We start from the raw sequence: 20,120 nt of genomic DNA, 5'->3' as shown, positions 1-20,120 counted from the left end.
AAAACCTCATAGAGGGTTTGCTTATAATAGCAATGCACTGCCGGACCACTCACATGTATGGCCCTCCAAACATGAATACCAACTCACAAAACACAACAGAAACACTGTGTCTAGGGGAATGAGCTTGCACAAACTAATTCTTGCCACATGATACTATCGTTATAAGAGACTAGAACAGCTGAAGCTTAGCCATGGTGATAGAAATATCTATGAGTGTCTCGGGCGACAGTCTGGTGGTGACTGGAAAGGGCACCAGAGAACTTCATAGAGTGATGGGAATGTTTTAAGTGATGACCCAAAAAGTATATACTTTGGAGTAACCTTGATATATTGTCAACTTACAGAATAGTTAGGACAGGGTACTGCTACACTCTTCTCACAGAGATTCAACTGTTGGATGTATAATTTTGTCAGAAGAAACCATATGCTTATAACCTGGATCATTTACTAAATGTAGAAGTTGTTTTATTAAAGCATGGGGGTAGGCTATTTTTCTGAAAAGTCCCTAGAAATTGATTACATCTCCTGTCTTAGTTAAGGTTATGATCACTGTGATGAAACACCATGACTAAAATAACTTGGAGAGAAAAGGATTTATTTAGCTTAAGCATCCACATCACATACAGTTCATCATCAAAGGAAGTCAGGACAGGAACTCAAACAGGGCAGGAACCTGGAGGCAGAAACTGATGCAGAGGCCATGGAAGAGTGCTGTTTACTGGCTTGCTCTCTGTGACTTGCTCAACCTGCTTTCTTATAGAACTCAGGACCACCAGGCAAGGGATGGCACCACCCACAGTGGGCTGGGCCCTTCTCATCCATCACTAATTAAGAAAATGTTTGGCCGGGTGGTGGTCGCTCACTCATTTTGCTGCCCACTTCCACGAGGGAGTGGCTTTGCTTCACTGCGTGTCCCAGGCCATGCTCTCCTGTCTCATGCAGATGCAGGACCAACAGAGCCAAGTGACCAAGGACCGAAAACTCAACTTTAGAGATAGAATAAATTTGTTTCCTTTTTAACTATTTTATCTGGAAGTGGCAGAACACTAACTAACACATCCCGTGTCCTAGAACAGCAGAAGTCACCTTGCCAGCCAGTGGCACCTATCGTGCCTGACTTTGAACCTCTGGATTCTGTACTTTAGAATCCAGTTCGTTCAGGTGTTGACCTCTCTAGACTAGCTGCGGGGATAGACTGGGGTATTTGACTATATTCTTCCCTCTCCTTGTCTCCTTCTTTCCTTCTTTTCTTTTGGTGTTTAGGTTCAAACCCGGAACATTGCATGTTAGGTAAGTGTTTTGCCACTAAGCTACACTCCCCAGCCCTATTAGCCTGCCACCGGATAAGACCAAGGCTTTGGACTCTAGGGCTGCTCAGCACATACATCCTAAACTTCATCAAGCTGTTTTCTGTTCTGGTCTATTCACAGACTTCCTCTCAATCTCAGATCCCTATTTCCTCCTTCGTTCACACCCACAGTCTCAAGCTGACCTCTTGGATCTGGCGGTTGATGCTGTTTTGTTTATCCGTGATTCTGGCTCCAAGGGCAGCCTCACTGCACACATCTGTCTCAGTAAGGGAAGCCTCACTGCACACATCTGTCTCAGTAAGCGCCCTCTTTGGTACCAGCACCTTCTAACCAAACCAGGGCCCATCTCCAATTCAGCTGAGTGATCCAGCTTAATTTAAGAAAGGGTTCTCCCTGCCTCAACTGACTTCCTCATCTCACCTAAATGGTCATTTTTGGCCTGACTACCCTGTCTGGTTAGCTCTTATCCTCTGGCATGGTAGGCAGGCCTTGTTCTGTTGGACATCACAAAGAACTGGAATCAAATGAAAGGAAATGCCTGGAGGAACACCAGGCTAAAGCCGGCATATCAGGTTTCTGTGCCTTTTGAGGGGCTTGTGTTGGCTCCAAATTCCATTCCACTGACCATGTGCCGGGTTTTCAGTGCAGGCGGAGGGATGAAATGTATATTGGAAAGTACAGCTGCTCACCCTCAGAGCTCCGAGGGCCTTCCTCCCCTGGCTCAGGCCTGTCTGGACCTTCCTGGCCTGATCCACAGCCCTGATACCGTGTTTATCTATGTGTCTGTTCACGGTTCATATCAGCCTCTAGAGTCCAACTCATTGCGTAGATCCCTACCAAATTCCTGACACCAAGTCCATTGACATCTGTAGTTCTTCTCCACCCTGTCTCCATCCCGTCTTCCAACAATGGCACCTCTCTTTGCTTGAGGGGACCTATGTTTACCTCCATTTGAAAGTCACATTAACGCCACACAGTGTCACTCCATACTGCCCTTAATAAGGCACAGGCAGGTGCCCCATCCAGTCACTCCATGCTCTTTCATAAGTTTGGATGACAGAGAGGCAAGTTTCAGATAGGCTAAAAATAATGAAATAAAACTTTTAAGAAAAGGTATAATTATTGTCTAATTTTCAAAATTAATTTTAAATTATTTTTCCTATTTACATCTTAAATAAAATTATTTTAAAAATACACACATTCAGCTAGTCTTGGTATGCCTACAACTGTAATGCCACTAGCAAGGCAGAAGCAGGTGGATCCTTGTGAGTCCAGACCAACCTGATCTATATAGTAAGTTCCAGGCAAGCTGGCTAGACCTACATAGTGTGATGCTGTCTCAAAAAGGAGAAAAAAAAATGAAAAGGAAGAAAGAAAGAAAGAAAGAAAGAAAGAAAGAAAGAAAGAAAGGAAGGAAGGAAGAAGTATGCATGTTTCATGTTTCAAATTCTCTTCTTGTCTGTACATAAAGTCCCTCTCTTATAGCCATGTGCTGTGGAATAATCCTTCTGTACACTATAAATATCCATTATTCTCATTGGTTAATAAAAAAGCTGATTGGCCTCTAGCAAGGCAGGATAAAGTCAGGCAGGACAATCAAGCTAAGGATACTGGGATGAAGAAGGGCAGAGTCAGGGGACACACTGAGGAAACAGGATGTATAGAAAATGAGGTAATAAACCATGAGCCATGTGGCTAAGCATAGATAAGAAATATGAGTTAATTTAAGAGTAAGACTTAGCTAGTAACAAGCTAAGCTCAGCCTGAGCTATTGGCCGAGCATTTATAAGTAATATTAAGCCTCTGGGTGGTTGTTTGGGAACTGATGGGTGAGAGAAACATGTCCAACAATATCATGTCCAACCCTATAAATGTTGACATGACAGATGAGACATCTGAAAAGTGTCTAGCTCAAGAAGACACTTAGTAAGTATATGTTGGATAGTATTAAATAATTGTATGATTAAATCAAGTCACTCTTTTTTTTTTTTTTTTTTGCTATGGATATGGAATATAGAGCTGGAAAGGTCCAGGGATATGGCTCAACTCCAGCATTTTACAGATGGAGACAAGGGTAAAGGAAAGACACAGGCTGTGGGAACTTTCTAACCTCCCTGTAAGCTAAGTCCCACCTCTTCCTACAAAACGACTTTTACTGTACACCCAATTGGCAAACTGTCTTCTCCCATTTGCTTAATAACGTCAGCATTCTTTGAGCCACTCATGTGTAGACATTTATTATATGGTAGTGTTCTAAGAAGTGATTAAAAAAAGTAAAATTTCACACATAGTGCGCTTATATTCAGTGGGACAAGGTCAGACAATTTTAGCAAAGAAAATATAATGGCTGAGGAGATTGCTCTGTCGGCCAAGTGCTTGCTGACCAAGCTTGAGGACTGACTTCAGACCCCCAGCATCCTTGTGAAAAGCTGAGTGTAGTGGCATGCTCCTGTAACACCACCACCACCCTGCACACTGGACGCTGTAGGGGGCTGGAGGGTGGGGGTGTGGGAGGAAGGAAGAGGGGGATCTTTGGTTGGTATGTAAAATGAACGAAAAAATTTTTCTTATTTAAAAAACAAAACAGAAAGAAACAGGGTCATATGCAAAATATTCTGGCTGTGGCTGATGGTCTGGTAGAGATTTGGTATGTGAAGTCCTCCCTTGGATTCTAATCATTCTTTGTGTCTCAAGCAGTGTTCATCAGGAAGCAAGGACTGCTAGTGGAAGGGAGGAGTTATAGAGAGAAGTTATAGAGAGAGACTCCTGGACTCCTGGAGAGGTCAGGTGAGCGTTGACTTGTCTCCGACATTGTCCACTTTGCTCCTTACATCTCTCTCCTCTCCGTCTCCCTCGTCCCTTTTTCCGCTCTCCCCCTTTCCTGTCTCTCTGTTGGGAGAGTGGAAATTTGTATACTGTTGTGCTAAACTGAACTCTGTTTTGTTGGTTATTGCCTGCACTGAGCAAAGCTTTCCGTTCCTGTGATGGTTTGTTTGTTTGTTTGTTTGTTTGTTTGTGTTTCTCCATTCACTCTACACAGAAGTGCTCAAAAGCTTCCTTTCATTGAGAAGAAAAGTGGTGTGGTTGGATCCCTGGCTCGGTGGTTAAGAGCACTGACTGCTCTTCCAAAGGACAGGGACGGGGGTGGGGAGGTGGGATGTCAATTCCCAGTACCCACTTGGTGGCTCACAACCATCTGTAATTCCAGTCCCAGGGACCGGGTGCCCTCTTCTGGCCTCCAAGTGTGTCAGGCATGCAAGTGGTGCACAGGCATACATGTAGGCAAAGCTCCCATACACATAAAACAAATAAAAGGTTTTCTTGTTGCTTTTGCTGTTTTAGAAGAAGTGGTGCCTAGACTGAGGGCAAAGGTCATCCTATTTCTGTTATGTAATAGATGGGAATTGATTGTTGCTCAGGAAGCAACTACACACGCTGTTGAGCCTTTACAAGAGATGAACTCACTCTATTTCAGGTTCTTTCCAAAGCTGGAACAGGTGCAGACTCCCTTTTCTCTTTCATCACTCAGCGCTCAAGGGATTTAAGCAGCTAGAAGGAAGTGGCTGCTCAACAGACTCACAGCCAAATGGGGTTTCATTCAGGCATCACAGTGCTCCAGCCAGCCTGAGGCTCTGACCCAGCTCCCCAAGCCCTTCTGAAATAGCTGCCTTGGCAGGCTCCCACCCGTATTAAAATTAGCATCACACCTGCCACATCCAACATGTGTTACGTTTCTGAAAGTCTTCAAGAATGAAGATAACAAAAATATGCAGCTGATGCCCTTAAAGAGACTGAAGTCCTAGGACTGTTTTTGTGAGGCTGTACAGTAGAAGGCAAGGGGGGTAAACCACACCTTTGCTGCTAGAGTATTCCAATTAATGCAAGATTAAGAAACTGAGGCAGGCTGGTAAATACTTCTAGCTGCTTGCTGTGTCACTGTCAGGCACACGCGTCATTTTGTCAGCCTTCTGGCATTTTGAGTCAACCTTCTGAGTCCCTTCTTTACAATTTTTTATTCAGGGTTTTTTTTTTTTTCATAAAATTTTGCTGAGAACAGAGAGCTGGAGAGATGGCTTAGTGGTTAAGAGCAGTGGCTGTTTTGCCAGAGGACTAGAGGACCAAGGTTCAATTCCCAGCACCCACACGAGGTTCACAAAGGACTGTAACTTCAGTTCCAGGGGATCGAATGCCCTCTTCTGGCCTCTGAGAATATATGGACATACATTCAGGTAAAACACCCACACATGTTAGGGTTTTTTTTATTAAATTAATTTTGATTATTCTTTTATTATTCTTTAGTTAATTGAGTAATTATTTTGCTGAGAACAGAAAGATGGAAGGTGGAAAATGGAGGGGTAAAGGAGAGCAGGCAGGAAACATGAAGTGTCATCACAAGAAACAACAGGGATTCACCAAGGTCCTCCAGGTGTGGTGAGCTTCTGTGTCGAGGAACCCACAGGACTTGCAGGTGAGAGACTTGTGCTCAGCATAAGGGAACTATGGGCAAGGACTGTGCTGACCTCAGAGCACATCCCGTCTGGGAGGCTCCAGCCTACTTCACTACAGCAGAATGTGTGAACTCACTGTTACTAGGTCTCCTGAATGTTTATCAGAAGCCAAAACAAAACAAACAAAAAGAAAAACAACAAAAAAACAAACAAACAAACAAAAACCCCAGATGCTTGTAGCTGGAATGTTTCTCAGGTCCTGCATGGCTCCCACAGACCTGCAGCCACTTATAAAATAATCACTCAGAAGCGTATATTAATTATAAGTGCTCAGCCATTAGCTCAGGTGTATTACTGACTAGCTCTTACACTTAAATTAACCTATAATTCTTATCTCTGTTCAGCCACGTGGCTTGGTACCGTTTCTCAGTTCTGCCTTGTCATCTTGTTTCCTCTGTGTCTGGCTGATGACTCCTAAGTCATCCTTCCTCTTCCCAGAACTCTCCTCGTCTGCTTACTCTGCCTATACTTCCTGCCTGACTATTGGCCAATCAGCGTTTTATTAAACCGGTGTACAAAAGCATCATCCCACAGCAGGTACCACATAAGCTTGTCCAGTTTTTAAAACCTTGGCAAATGTTATGTCTGTCTGTGGTGCTAGAACAAAAGTATCTGAGACTGTGAAGTTTATAAAGAATAGAATTTTATTTCCTTGGGCTGGTAAGAGAGAATAGAGCCAATATTAAGGGAAACTAGAAATCAAGAGAAAACAAGAGAGAGGGTGGGAGAGAACAGACAGATCTTGGTTGTAGTTGTTTTGTTTGTTTGTTTGTTTTTACTCTTTACTCTTTGCTCTTTGGGGGGCCTACCACCCAGCTCCCAAATAAATACAGGGAGACTTATTCTCACTTATGAATGCCAGGCCTTAGCTTGGCTTATTTCTAGCCAGCTTTTCTTAACTTAATTATACCATCTACCTTTTGCCTCTGGGTTTTTACCTTTCTCTATTTCCATGTCTTTTCTTTCCTTCTTATTCTGTGTCTGGCTGAGTGGCTTGGCGGCTGGCCCCTGGCATCCTCTTCTTCTGCCGTTCTTGCTCCTCGATCTTCATCCCAGATTTCTCCTCCTATTTATTCTCTCTGCTGCCAGCCCTGCCTATCCTTTCTCCTCTCTAGCTATTGGCCATTCAGCTCTTTATTAGACCAATCAGATGTTTTAGACAGACAAAATAACACAGCTTCACAGAATTAAACAAATGCAGCATAAAAGAATGCCACATATCTTTAATCCCAGCACACATCTTTAATCCCAACACACATATTTAATCCCAACACTCAGGGAGGCAGAGGCAGGTGGATCTCTGTGAGAGTGAGTTCCAGGACAGCCAGAGCTACACAGAGAAACCCTGTATTCAAAACAAAATAAAAACAATGTAACACATCTTTGCATCATTAAACAAATATTCTACAGTATAAACAAATATAACACATCTTCAACTAATATTCCACAACACTTGGTCACATGGATTATTGAGCCCCTGGATCCAGCTATGCCTGAGGCAAGTGCCCTTTAACTTTACAGCTAATATACTGATCTCTCTCTCTCTTTCTCTCTCTCTCTCTCTTAAAAATTTAACATAACTTGAGCATCAGGTAAACATGTGCTGGGAAATGTTGGGTATACAGAATTGAATGAGGAAGTCTCTTTACAACTTAAAATCTTAGGTTTTATTTTTGTTTTTTTGAGACAGGGCATCACCTTCTATTGCTTGACCAGACTGGACTGAACCATGCCATGCTCCTTCTGCCTCCCCCTTTCAAGTGCTAGGATTACCGGTGCAGACCATCAAACCCTGTGTCTTAGTTAGGGTTTCTATTACTGTGAAGAGACACCATAACCACGGCAACTCTTATAAGGGAAACATTTAATTGGGGCTGGCTTATAGTTTCAGAGGTTCAGTCTGTTATCATCATGGCAGGGAGCATGTCAGCGTGCAGGCAGACATGGTGCTGGAGAAGGAGCTGAGAGTCCTTTATCTTATGGGCAACAGGAAGTCAACTGAGCCACTGGGTGGTATCCTGAGCATAGGAAATCTCAAAGCCCACCCCCACAGTAACACACTTCCTTCAACAAAGCCATACTTATTCTAACAAAGCCACACCTCCTAATAATGCCACTCTCTATGAGACTGTGGGAACCAATTACATTTTAAACTACCACTCCTTGTTTGAAAACTTGACGTTTTACCACCTCTGACTCAGTACTCTCTTTCCCACCCCTATGGTAAAGTTAAAAAAATCAATTTCACCCTGTGTATATTTCCCTAGTCCTTGCCCTGAAGACTCCATTTCTTTGGAACTGTGAGCTAAAAGAAACTCTTGCTTTTACATTTGGTCATAGTATTTTATCACAGCAACAGAAAAGTAAAACAATGAGCTGGATACTCTGAGAATGTCCCAACCGTTGTCCACTGCTTCCCTGAGAAATGGTGTGTGTCCTCAAACATCTCTTTCAAAGCAGTGTATAACTTTAGCTTGTCTAATGCTGCTGTTAAGCTTCATTGCCTGATTAAAGGGGAATCTGATTCAAACTTTCTTGACTGTATCAGCTTTCTCTCCATACTTGGCAAGTGTTTTGTGTTTGTGTAATGCTATTTTGAAATCATGTGACTATGTGTTCCTCACCAAACACCCACTCAGCTGTGTGATCATTCAGTGATATTTCTTGGCTGAATTTCTATAGTGACAGTTGCCAAATACTGATTTTCTGGTTTCATCATCCTGTTTATAATCACCAGTTGACCATCTACTCCTATGAAAGATTTCCTATCTATCTATCTGTCTATCTATCTATCTACTCACCCCCACACACATACATACATACATACATACATACATACATACATACATATACATTATATAGCTAACTTATTGGTTAAAATTAATGTCATGGAAGGCTCATGGATTTCTATTTGAACATACTAAAAGCTAGTGTTAATGATAACTATTTTGATGCCCAAATGGTGCCTGAGTTGGTCAGTTTTTGGGAATCCCCAAAAGCTGAGTTTTTTGACAGGTCCTTACCACTCCTGGGGCATTTCTCTGGACAGGGCACTCCTGCATTTTGTTCTGACTCAGTGTTGGTTATTTTTTTCCCTCAAGAAGCTTTGGCTTAATCGGAAAGGAATCTATAAGCAAGATCAAGATGTTAGGTGTGCTGTTGTCATTGAGTGGTATCTGAACTTCTTAAAAATGCCTTTTATTTTGGAAATTAAAATATAATTACATCGTGCTCGCTTTGGCAGCACATATACTAAAATTGGAACGATACAGAGAAGATTAGCATGACCCCTGCGCAAGGATGACATGCAAATTCGTGAAGTGTTCCAAATTAATATATATATATATATATATATATATATATATATATATATATATATATATATATAACTACATCACTCCTCCTTTCCCTTTCCTCCTTCCAACCTTTCCCATGTGCACAATTGCTCTGGCTCAAACTCATGGTCTGTTTCTTTAAAAGTTGTTACACACACACACATATGCATACACACACATGCACGCATGTGTGCATGTATGTGTGTGTATTCCTAAAAATATAAACACATCCTGCTCAGTCAGTATCAAGTTCTTGTTTGTTTATAATTTTAGGGCTGACCACTTGGCATTGGGTAACCCATTTGGGCCTCTTCCTTGGGGAAGACTCTTTCTCCATTCAGCATTCCTTTGTTGCCTATAGTTTTTGTCTAGGATTGACACCCCATGAGATTCCCCACTTCCGTGTTAGCATGCGTATTGGTGTCGTCCTTGTTGAGCTCATGTTTAGGCAGCCATGTTGGTGAGACCATGGGTGTAGCTCCTGACCTTCCTAGAGATGCTGTCTCACAACACACTTCCTGTTCCTCTGGCTCTTACAGATCTCCCTGCCCCTCTTCTGAAATGATGCCCGAGGGTTAGATGCAGGAGTTGTGTTGTAGAAGGACCCTTGGGGGCAGCATCTGGACCCTTTCAGCCATTAAGAAAGAAAATTTGTGCAGATGTATTTTGACATCATGCCTGGAGGAGAGCTCCCTCTAAGTCCAAGTCCCCATTTCACATTTGCATATTCCATTTCCAATGGCAAACATTCCAGTTTCAAAGGCCTTAAATACAAGTTGAGTAATTTGCTGCTTCCTCCTACGGTGTCAACAAAATGCTTTCAGGATGTCTGATGCCATTCCATTGCCAGTAGCAAACCTCCTAAGGAAGGATGAAGATAGACTTAGAGGTGCATCACCATTAAACTGTCATACAATCCTGAATCAGCTATTTTTATTTATGTATTTATCCTATGTTGATCTATAGTTCAGTTTCACTCTGTGTGTGAAATTTAATTTTCCTACCAACTTCATTTGGTATAATGGGGGAGGGGGGATTTGCTAAAACATTAACATGGGCTCAAACCATACAGAATTTTATCAGAACTGAGTCTACCTCCCTCTGCTTGGCCACTGCACTCCTGGGGGACAGAAGACACAACAGTAGCCTTTTTTGTTCATACCTTGTGCGCCACAAAGTCCCTGTTCTCCTGCAGAATCACCACTGATTTCTCCTTTATCCTTCCTGTAAGTCTTTCTGAAAAAAAAAAAAAAAAAAAAAAAAGCTGTTGCTGTTGCTCCACATTTTCACAACCCCCATATCATAAATTGTACTTTTTTTTGTAATCTTAGATGCCACATCTTGTAGTATTAACCAGCTCTTCTATAGTAGCAGCTTTGTTGACCTTTAATTCACACACTGCACACTCTGTTTCTAGGTAATTCAGAGTCACACGATCACCACCAGTTGATTTCAGAACTCATAGAAACCCCATGCCCACTAGTAGTCAGTCACCATTTCTGCCCAAATGTAACCCTCGGGAAGCACCAGCCTGCCTTGTTTCTGTAGAATGGCCTTATCTGGGCCTTTATGCAGGCAGGAGAATAACATGTAGTCCTTGATTGTCTTCCATTTAGCAGGATATTTTCAAGGTTCATTTGAGTTATAACATGTCAATATTTGGTCCTTTTCATTCCACTGTACAGATCCAACAGGCTTCTTTGTTTCATTCATTAACTGCTGGATACTTGGTTGTGTTCAGCTTTTGTTTGCTGTAAATTTCTGCTATAAACACTCAGTTATAAGTTTCTGTGTAAACATGCTTCCATTTCTCTTGGGTATGGACCTAGAAGTTTACTGTCTCAATAAATGCAACCACGAATTTGCTCCTTTTAGGAACTGCCAGGCTGTCTTCCATAGTGGCAGAAATGATTAAATTTTTGCATGTAGATTTATTTATTTATTTATTTATTTATTTATTTATTTATTTATTTATTTATTTATTTAGAGGCAGAGTTTCTCTGTGTAGCTTTGGAGCCTTTCCTGGAACTCATGCTGCAGCCCAGGCTGGCCTCGAACTCACAGAGATCCGCCTGGCTCTGCCTCCAAGGTGCTGGGATTAAAGGTGTGCGCCACCACTGCCCGGCCTTATTTTTATTATTTTTAATTGTGTGTCTGTTGGTGTGTGGATATGTGCATGTGAGTGCAGGTACCCACAGGGGCCGGAGAGACTGGATTCCACGGAGCTGCACTTACAGATGGCTGTAGCTCTAGGTGTGGGTGCTGGGTTCTCTAAGCTCTTAACCACCCCCCCTCTCCCCCCCCCCCCCCCCCGTACCAACTCTGCAAGTCCCCATGATGGTGAATTTTGATTGTCCACCTGACTGGACGTACAGTCAACTAAGAGACTCTCCTGTGAGTGAATCTGTGGGGGCATTTTCAAGAAGTAGCTGAGGGGAGAAGACCCCCCCACAGTGGGTGGCACCTTCTGATGAGGTGGGTAGACATAAAGAAGCGTGAGGAGTGGCGTGCCTGCCTTCTCTCTTTGTTCCTGACGGGACCTAACCTTGCTTTTGCTGCAGCTTCTTCCTCTTCGCAACGTAAGCTGAAGAGCAAAGGGTTTGCAGAAATCCAGCAGACCTCCAGAGCCAGCCTGAGACCGCAGAGGCATCTAGCTTGTCAGACCGAGCAGGTGCAGGACCCTCGGCCCTTGTAGTTTGCAGAAGGCCCCTCCTGGCCATCTATCATGTCAGCCATTCTAGCGAATGCTCTTCAGAGCACCTATACATTCTCTAGACCCTGCCTAACACTGCGACTTCACCATTTTACACTCCCCCTGGCAAATTTCCCCTTCTCAGCATCCTTACCAAGGCTTGTTTGTATCTGGCATTTTGATTATAGTGGCCCTAATGCTGCACAGGACCTATTGGTGTGGACATCCCATTAATAAACAGGGCTGTTCTTGCATTCTTTGGCCCTCGAGGGAGCTCACTGGCCACTGGACTAGACAGACCACTACAGGAGTGCAGAGAACACACCCCAATAAGAAGGAGAGAAGCTGGGAGGCAGAGAGGGGACAACACGGACAGACAGGGTGATAACAAGAGGCACAGACTCATTCTAAGTGAGGTGAAAGGCTGTAACCAGGGCTGAGTCTGGGCCTTTGTAAATGCTGAAGTGAGCACTAAGATGCAGCTTTCCTCCCCAACATCACGTGGAAGCTGATTATGAAAGCAAATCTCGACATCTTTTCTGTTCAACTAATTTTCTTTCTTTCTTTCTTTTTCTAACAGTACTGGAGGTCAGCAAAGGACTGGCAGGGACTGCACATTCCCCGTGGTCGTGTTGGCCTGTCAATAAATGAAAGCGTAATGAAACAAAACACCGAGTGCCATAACACATCCAAATTATAATGAAATACCTCTCCAGCAGGGCCAAGTTGTTCTTTTTGTGGGCACATAATGATGATCTAGATTTATTTTCGGGCATCTGATCATAATGAAATAAACCTGGACTGCTTTCATTTCCTTACTCAGCTTCCAAATTCCTCTTAGGTAAGTCACAAGTTGACTTGTGTGTCTACAGGGAGAAGCCAATCAAAGACCCAGAAACCAGATGTCTAAATGGAGCAAGGAACCAGAATGAGAAATGCTGGGGGAACAGGAGATTTAATTCTTAATTTTCTATACTGTGCAACGTTTTGTTATGTTTTGTGTTTTTTCCTTTAGTGTGTACACATATCACTTTAATGGAAAAAGAAAGTCATTTCGCTCTGAATTCGTAGCTTGAAAACGCCCTTTCTTCAGGTCAGTTTAACATCTAAGATGTCCTTGCAGGACACCAGCAGCCATGGATAGGTGAGTAACGTCTTGCTTTTCCTTGGAATTAACTCCAAGAACTTGCCTGTGTAGATGTCAGAAAAGAGGAAAAAAGTGTGGCCCAGGGCGTTGCCCTTCTTGAACAGAACACATGGTGAACTGCGGGGCTTGGTTAGTTATTGTGGATACCGCTGTGATAATCAGCGATATCTCAAGATCCCGATTCCCGTTTCCTCTGGCTGTGTGAATGCAGGGTGGGGTTGCCGAATCACAAAGTAGCTCTAGTTGCAATTTTCCACGTAGCCACCAGACCCTTTTCCATGGTGGCTGCAGCGATTTACAAACCTATCCTCAGTGGCAAGGTTTTCTTTTATCTCCACATTCACCACTGTTGAATTCTTTTCCAGTAGCTAATATTCTCGAGACAGTGTCTTCTATGTAGCCCAGGATGGACTCAAATCTACAATCCTTGTACCTTGCCCTCCCGAGTGATGAGACTACAAATGATTTTTAAAAAAAAAGATCCAGGCTATGCATATCTAGTTCTAAACCACAAGAGGGCGCCATTGGATTCTGAATTAATCACATCTGCTCCCACCGCACAGTTCCGTGGGGAAAATGAATCGGTATAGTTGTGAAATGGCAGGGTCCTGGTGGTCACCTTTAGTTATCTTAAACCTGAATGGCTGTTGTAGGAAAGTGAGACCAAGGAAATCTTTGTTCAAATCAACCCTAAATCCGGAATATTTTCTCTTTGGGCATTTGCCTCTCCTCTCTGCGCTGTTAGAGTGCCGGAGGTGGGGGAAGCCTGAAGTAGCTTTCTTAGTCCACTTTCTTAAAATTCAAACAAAAATTAGGTGCCGTAATTAAAGAAAATCCCTCCTCCTGCTGCTGCTTCTCCTCCTCTTTCTCTTCTTTCTTCCTCCTCTTTTTTTTTTTTCCCCCTTGCTAAATTTTGAACATGCTCCCTGAAGATTCTCCATGACGCTACATAGTGAGAACTCAACCCCAAGACCTCACTCCCAATGCCGGTTTCATCTGCCTTTTCCGTAAATACTAAAACCAGACAGGAGCCAGGTGAGCTGTGAGCTGCCGTGTGTGTGTGTGTGTGTGTGTGTGTGTGTGTGTGTGTGTGTGTGTGCAGGGATCTTTAGTCATAGTGTCTGTGATCCATGGAAGTGTAAAGAAACAGAAGCAACTAACTGGACCAGCTCCTCAACGAGTCAGATTCATTGATGCAGCTAAAACGAGCTGTGGATACTAAAAATCCATCTAGTCAACAGGAAGAAGAGCTGGTCCCAGATGGCTCTTGTGAGGCCACAACAGTGACGTCATTTGCCCTCACATTGCCCCTTTGTGGCTTAGAGGACATGATGATGGCCTCTGAGCAGCCCACATCCCCTTTCCTTTGTACTGCCCAACTGCTGAATGTGTTGATTGTCAAGGGCTCACAGGTTCCCCAAGCTCTCAGGATGGAACTCTGACGGGACAGCCAGCTAGTGTGGACACTCCCTCCTAGGATCAGCCTAGTAGACTCATCAGGGGCCTCATATTAGCTCACTGCTTCTCCTTTTTGCTGATTCCCTCTTGGATGGTCTTGAAGAACGTGCGCCTAGTAAGTCCCAGGCAGGCCCTCAGCTTGTCTCGGGTTTTTCTAATCAGGTGCTAAGTGTCCATGGCATCATTTCAGAGCTCAGGTACCCTCCCAACAGTAACAACCTGCACAGTGACAGTGTATTGACAGGGCAGCCAACCACAGTCTGTACAGCCAGACTACAGACACCAGAGTCATTTTACAGAGGGGTGTGTGTGTGTGTGTGTGTGTGTGTGTGTGTGTGTGTAGAGTGTGTGTGTCTGTGAATGTGTATGTGTGTGAGAGATAGAGTGTCTGTGAATGAGAGTGTGTGTGTAAGAGAGCATGTGCTTGTGTGTCTGTGTGTGAGAGAGTGTGTGTGTGTCTGTCTGTGAGTGTGTGTGTGAGTGTGTGCTTGTGTGTCTGTGTGAGAGAGAGATAAACGTTCATCTATACTTTACACATTGCATCTATATTTACACTCATGTCCATTAATATCATGTCACAACAGTTTTCTTTTACTTTAAATATAGTTGTGAAAAATGTGTAAGATTTTAATCTCTGAAGGTATGAAGCTCTTTTAGCCTAGTGTACTCAACTAAAGCAATAGTTTTGCTATTGCTATAAATTATAAAAATTATATCTTTAAAATTTTTCTGTTTCTGATTTTTTTTTAAAAGGAGAAAGTCTAAGAAATTGAGTTCCTTGGCCACAGGAAATACTAAACATTTATATTCATAAATATTATATATCTCTATATCTCTATATAGATAGATAGATCCAGTGTCTCCTGGTAATTTGACCCCTTCTACCAATATTATATTGGAAACTAACAACCCCCACACCTTTCGATTCTGAGTTCAAGTAAGAAGTCACTACTCCAGTACTTCACTCTTTATGGTAGAGCTGAATGTTTTGAACATATTTGTTTCCTGTTAGGAAAAGATTTTCATAATGAATTTACAGAATGTATCAAGTAGTGTAGAGGCAGAAACGAATGCAACCTGGTGGAGCCAGAAAATACCTTTGTATTTAGGTAGAATGCAGAGACTTGACATTGTCTTGACTGTTGTAACCCACAGGCCCTGGAGATGCTAACACAGGCTGTTGTTACCCACAGGCCCCGGAGATGCTCACACAGGCTGTTGTAACCCACAGGCCCCAGAGATGCTGACACAGACAGCCCAGGAGTTTGCCTTGGGGGTTCAACGCACGTGCCTGTTTCCTTGTTCCAGAAGCAGAGAGACTGTAGGAGAAATCAAGTTGCATACCTCATTAATTCTCTGAGCCAAGGCTGCACTCCTCTTCAGAGAGTGTGAAGATTCAGAGATATTTTGTAATATCTCAAAAAAGGAGGGGTGCTGATAGTGTTTCAAGAAATAAGAGTGAATTTTCTGCTGAGTCTTCAAGCCTGAGTGTCAGCTAGAGGTGAACTTTATGTTGGAAAATCTGAGAAAATAAGATCTGTTAATTCTGAGGTCTCTTCTCCCACTCAGCCTAGAACGTTCCTCACAGAGTGTAATGAGAGCCTTACTGGTCAATTTATTGAGGAGTTCTATGGGAAAACAGACTCACTGATACCAAATGAAGCGATGCCGTTGCCTTCCAGGGAAAGATGGGGAAAAGCTCCAGACCAGGTCGCCGAACCGTGAAGTGCATCAGGAAGCCTTCCACGTCCAAGAGTGCTCATGTCCTTCCCTCTGTGGTCCAAACCTTTTCAGCTTTCCCCAAATTGTATGTGTGTGCATGTGTTTGTGTATGTGTGTGTGTATGTGTGTGTGTATGTGTGTGTGTGTGTGTGTGTGTGTGTGTGTGTGTGTACAGGTGTATGTTTATAATGTAAACTTTACATACATGTGGAGGCCAGAGTATGACCTCAAGTATCGTTCTCAGACACTGTCCACTGATTAGGTTCAACTGCGGCTAGTGAGTCCCAGGCATCCTCCTGTCTCTACTCCCTCAGTGCTGGGATTACAGCAGCAGGCCACCATGCCCAGGTTTTTTTGCATGGGTTCTGGGGACCAGATCCTGTGCCTCCCGAGTGCTGTTTTTCTTCAAGGGAGAGAAACATGTTGTCAAGATAGGGAAGAACTAGTGGCCCCTCTGACTTTAGCCTTCAAACTTCGAGGAGCTGCTCATCAGTCTGGTTTTCCCTTTGGTTCTCTAAAATAATGTTAGACTGTAGTGACATCTACTGGTAAGATCAAGCTGTTCACTAAGGGGATTTCCAGCATCTAGTTTCAGTTATTTGGACACACACACACACACACACACACACACACACACACACTCAGACAAATACCCAAATCAACACTCTTTGCTAATAAGACACACTAAACTATTTCACTAAAATCCACTTTCTGAATCTTAAATCTCTTCTGTTTGAAATAATATTATCTTTGAAGAAAAATCCTAGCTAGAGGGAGCTGCCAGGCAGTACTTTGAAGGGCCAAGTGTGAATCTGTACACAGAACCTCAGCGAGGTATGACATTAAGGTAACTTCTATGGAATCGAATGGTTGTGAGCCATGCATAACGCAGCAGTGTTATGAACCCATGAATAGTCCCAACACATGCGTGGTCTCAGCCTTCCAGTCAAATGCATAATAGCAAAGATGGGAACTCAAGACTTCAACATGGAAACTCTGCTTGAATTCAGTCCCCTGTCCTGTGGACTTCAGGCTACACTGCAAATGAGTTTTTACATGAACTTCCAGCCCCTGCTGTTTTGTGTTGTGTGAACATGGCACCATGTTTTCAACTCTCACTGTTAACTTGGGAAATCTGGGTGAAGGGTAATGGTAATTCTCTGTATAATTCTTACAGTGTTTCTGTAAACCTGATTTTTTTTTTTTTTTTGTCAAAGTGAAAACAAATTAAAAGAGAAGCAAATTTTATTTGAAAGTCAGTTTTGGAACACAGCTTTATCTCCTTCACATCCGTATAACCTTGGCTAAGACACCAAGGTCGCAAACAAAGACCTTGTACGTGTTGTGAAGCTGAAATACTCTGACCTTCCAAGGGCTAATGGGAAGAAAGCAGTACTGTTTTACTAGGGATTCTACAGGAGGGGAGGGAGGGACATTTAAGTCCAGTAACACATTTTAATTGTCTTTTCCCTGGGTGGAAAGCTATCGCCAATGTGAGAAAGCGGGGGAAAGAGCAGTTGGTGGCCAAGGGAAGGCAGTAACTGATAAGTGCTGAGGTGGCCTGGAGAGGGCGGCGGTGGGTTAAGGCAAGATTGGTTTGATTTCAGAATGAAATCTGGAAAGGGGTGAGTCCTTGACTCTGAAGACAATGACCCTTCCCTCCTCATTAGCAGCTAACGTTCAGCAGAGAAAGGACAGGATCTGTGAGTGAGATGTGGCTCGGTTCTGGGTCCTTGTCTTGTGAACTCAATGGAAAAATGAAAGTCATAGACAATAGAACAATGAAGAAATGTCTGATTTCAAAACAGAAGAAAAAACTATGGCTTGGGGAATCATAGCGCTTGGGGAAAACTTACTGTTGTTGTTCAGCAAAATTGACATGATGTCAAACTAAATAATTTCTGAATAATTAAGTTCATACCCAACAGATGAAGGCTCCTCTCAGCCTTAATCAGAGAAGCTTCGATCTGAGGTGAACAGTTGTGAAAACAGAGACTCCTGGCTGCTCAAGGTGCTGAGAGTGAGGGAGAGTTGAATATTCAGCCCTAAACAGCACATTTATGCTATCCCCTTCTAAGGCTCAGGGAGACTGCAGGAGACAGAACAGAAAGGATGTGAGAATCAGAAGACAGGGAGAAGGCCACAAATGCCATCTTCTGGGCAGGACATAGCTATTGCAATCATGAAGTCACAGCATCTGTAGTGTCTAGCCCTGGCCCTCACAAGATTGGACCTGCCAACAGTATTTCGTGGATGGGGAAGAGCTCACAGGTGTGATGGGGGAGACGAGAGTCATTGTCTCCAGCTGTGTGGCCACAGGTGAACCCGCCAGGTTCCATGGGATAGTCCTAAACCCATAGTCACAGAGAAGACCCTGAGCAACAGCAGCAGGTCACAGAACAAAAAGACAGGCACAGGGAAAGGGACTTACAGGGGACAGGGGTTGACAGGGGTGGGAGAGAGAGGCAAGGGAGGGTGGGGGCATGAGAATAACCGGAATGTGTTCCATACATTCATGATATTGTCAATGAACAGATGTGATTAATTTAAAAAAAGTTCTTATTCTAGAGAGAGGGCGACCAAACAAGGAAAACAAAGACCTATTGTGAAGAGCAGAACTCTTCAAGCAAGCAAAGCTCCAGATGAGACTCCTGGGAGAGAGAAAAACCCACTGGGCTGTTTGTCCAGGGACTTTTTATAGGACTTGTGATGGACACCGAACAAAGTCTGAGGTCATGTTCATTGAGATTTCAATCTTACCGTTTCCCACGTTGAGGCAAGGGAGAACCCACATACAACGTGCACTTGTCCAGGGCCTAACTGGAGAGAATCACGCACTGTTTACACAGTGCTCGGCCAGTTACGGGAATGGCCAGGCTTTGAAGGCTCTTGCCTGTCTAGCTTGACTGTTAGCCTTGTAGATGGTTGTTATGACCTTGAAGAGGCTACTGTTCTTAGAGCTTGGCAGAGTTTGTTAACCATTAGTTAGACCATGCTCCTTTCATTATCACGTTTACATGATCAGCCTGTAGTTTGACTATGGCATGTAGTAGCGCTTATCACAGCCATCACAATGCAGTTTTAGCTTTTCTTGGTTACTTCATACTTGAGTCAACCTCAGGGTTGTCTGGAGTGGTCTTCATCCTGGACTAGATGGAATCTGCTTGTTAGAAACAGTCCTTACTATTTTGTCTGTTACAATTTGCTGCATTAGAAGCAAGAATATTTGAGGACAATGGTGTTTTGCTTATGTCCCCCAAGGGCTTCTGGGAGAGACAGCTGATCTACCAGCATGACCTAGTTACCAGAGTTCATCCTGCCTCTTGGCTGGCCAGCTTGGTTATTTCTCTAGCATTCCTGGCCTTGCCCTCTCTCTCTCTCTCTCTCTCTCTCTCTCTCTCTCTCTCTCTCTCTCTCGACAAGTTTTCTCTGTGTTGTTTGATGCCTGTTCTGGATCTTCGCTTCTGTAATTACTCAGGTCTGGCCTCGAACTCACAAGAGATCCACCTGCCTCTGCCTCCCGAGTGCTGGGATTAAAGGTGTGCACCACCACCGCCCGGCTGTAGTTTGTTTTTCAAGACAGGGTTTCTCTGTGTAACAACCCTGGCCGTCCTGGAACTTCTTTGTAGCTAGGCTGGCCTCTAACTCACAGAGATCACAGGCCTCTACCTCCCTAGCACTAGGATTAAAGGTGTGTGCTGATCACTAAACTGTTAATCACTTCTAATCCTCAGCTTTCTGTTTGGAATAACTGGTTTTACATCTTTCTCATTGGAAAGGCAATCCTGCATCTTAGCCTTCCTGGTTTCTCTGGAGATCTATGGGTGCAATGACCTTTGTGCTGTGCTCCCAACACTTCTGAGCTTTGCCTAGGTTCTTTTCTTACCTGCAGTCTCCTCGGGGAAGTCCAACTCATTGCCTTGTATCTCTGAATGAGAATAATCAGAA

At 43.5% G+C, this 20,120-nt stretch overlaps 1 non-coding gene across 1 annotated transcript; it reads left to right on the top strand.

Annotated features, from left to right (window-relative positions):
• The first annotated feature begins 9,046 nt into the window (after positions 1 to 9,046).
• On the top strand, positions 9,047 to 9,153 carry LOC118576790. Its single transcript, XR_004944001.1, has one exon. It is a non-coding gene; the product is annotated as a U6 spliceosomal RNA (small nuclear RNA).
• Positions 9,154 to 20,120: the final 10,967 nt, after the last annotated feature.

Source organism: Onychomys torridus, chromosome 1 (genome assembly GCF_903995425.1).
Source record: "Onychomys torridus chromosome 1, mOncTor1.1, whole genome shotgun sequence".
Classification (NCBI taxonomy): Eukaryota; Metazoa; Chordata; class Mammalia; order Rodentia; family Cricetidae; genus Onychomys; species Onychomys torridus.
Note: the sequence above shows the minus strand (reverse complement) of the source record. Positions and strands in the feature narration are given on the sequence as shown.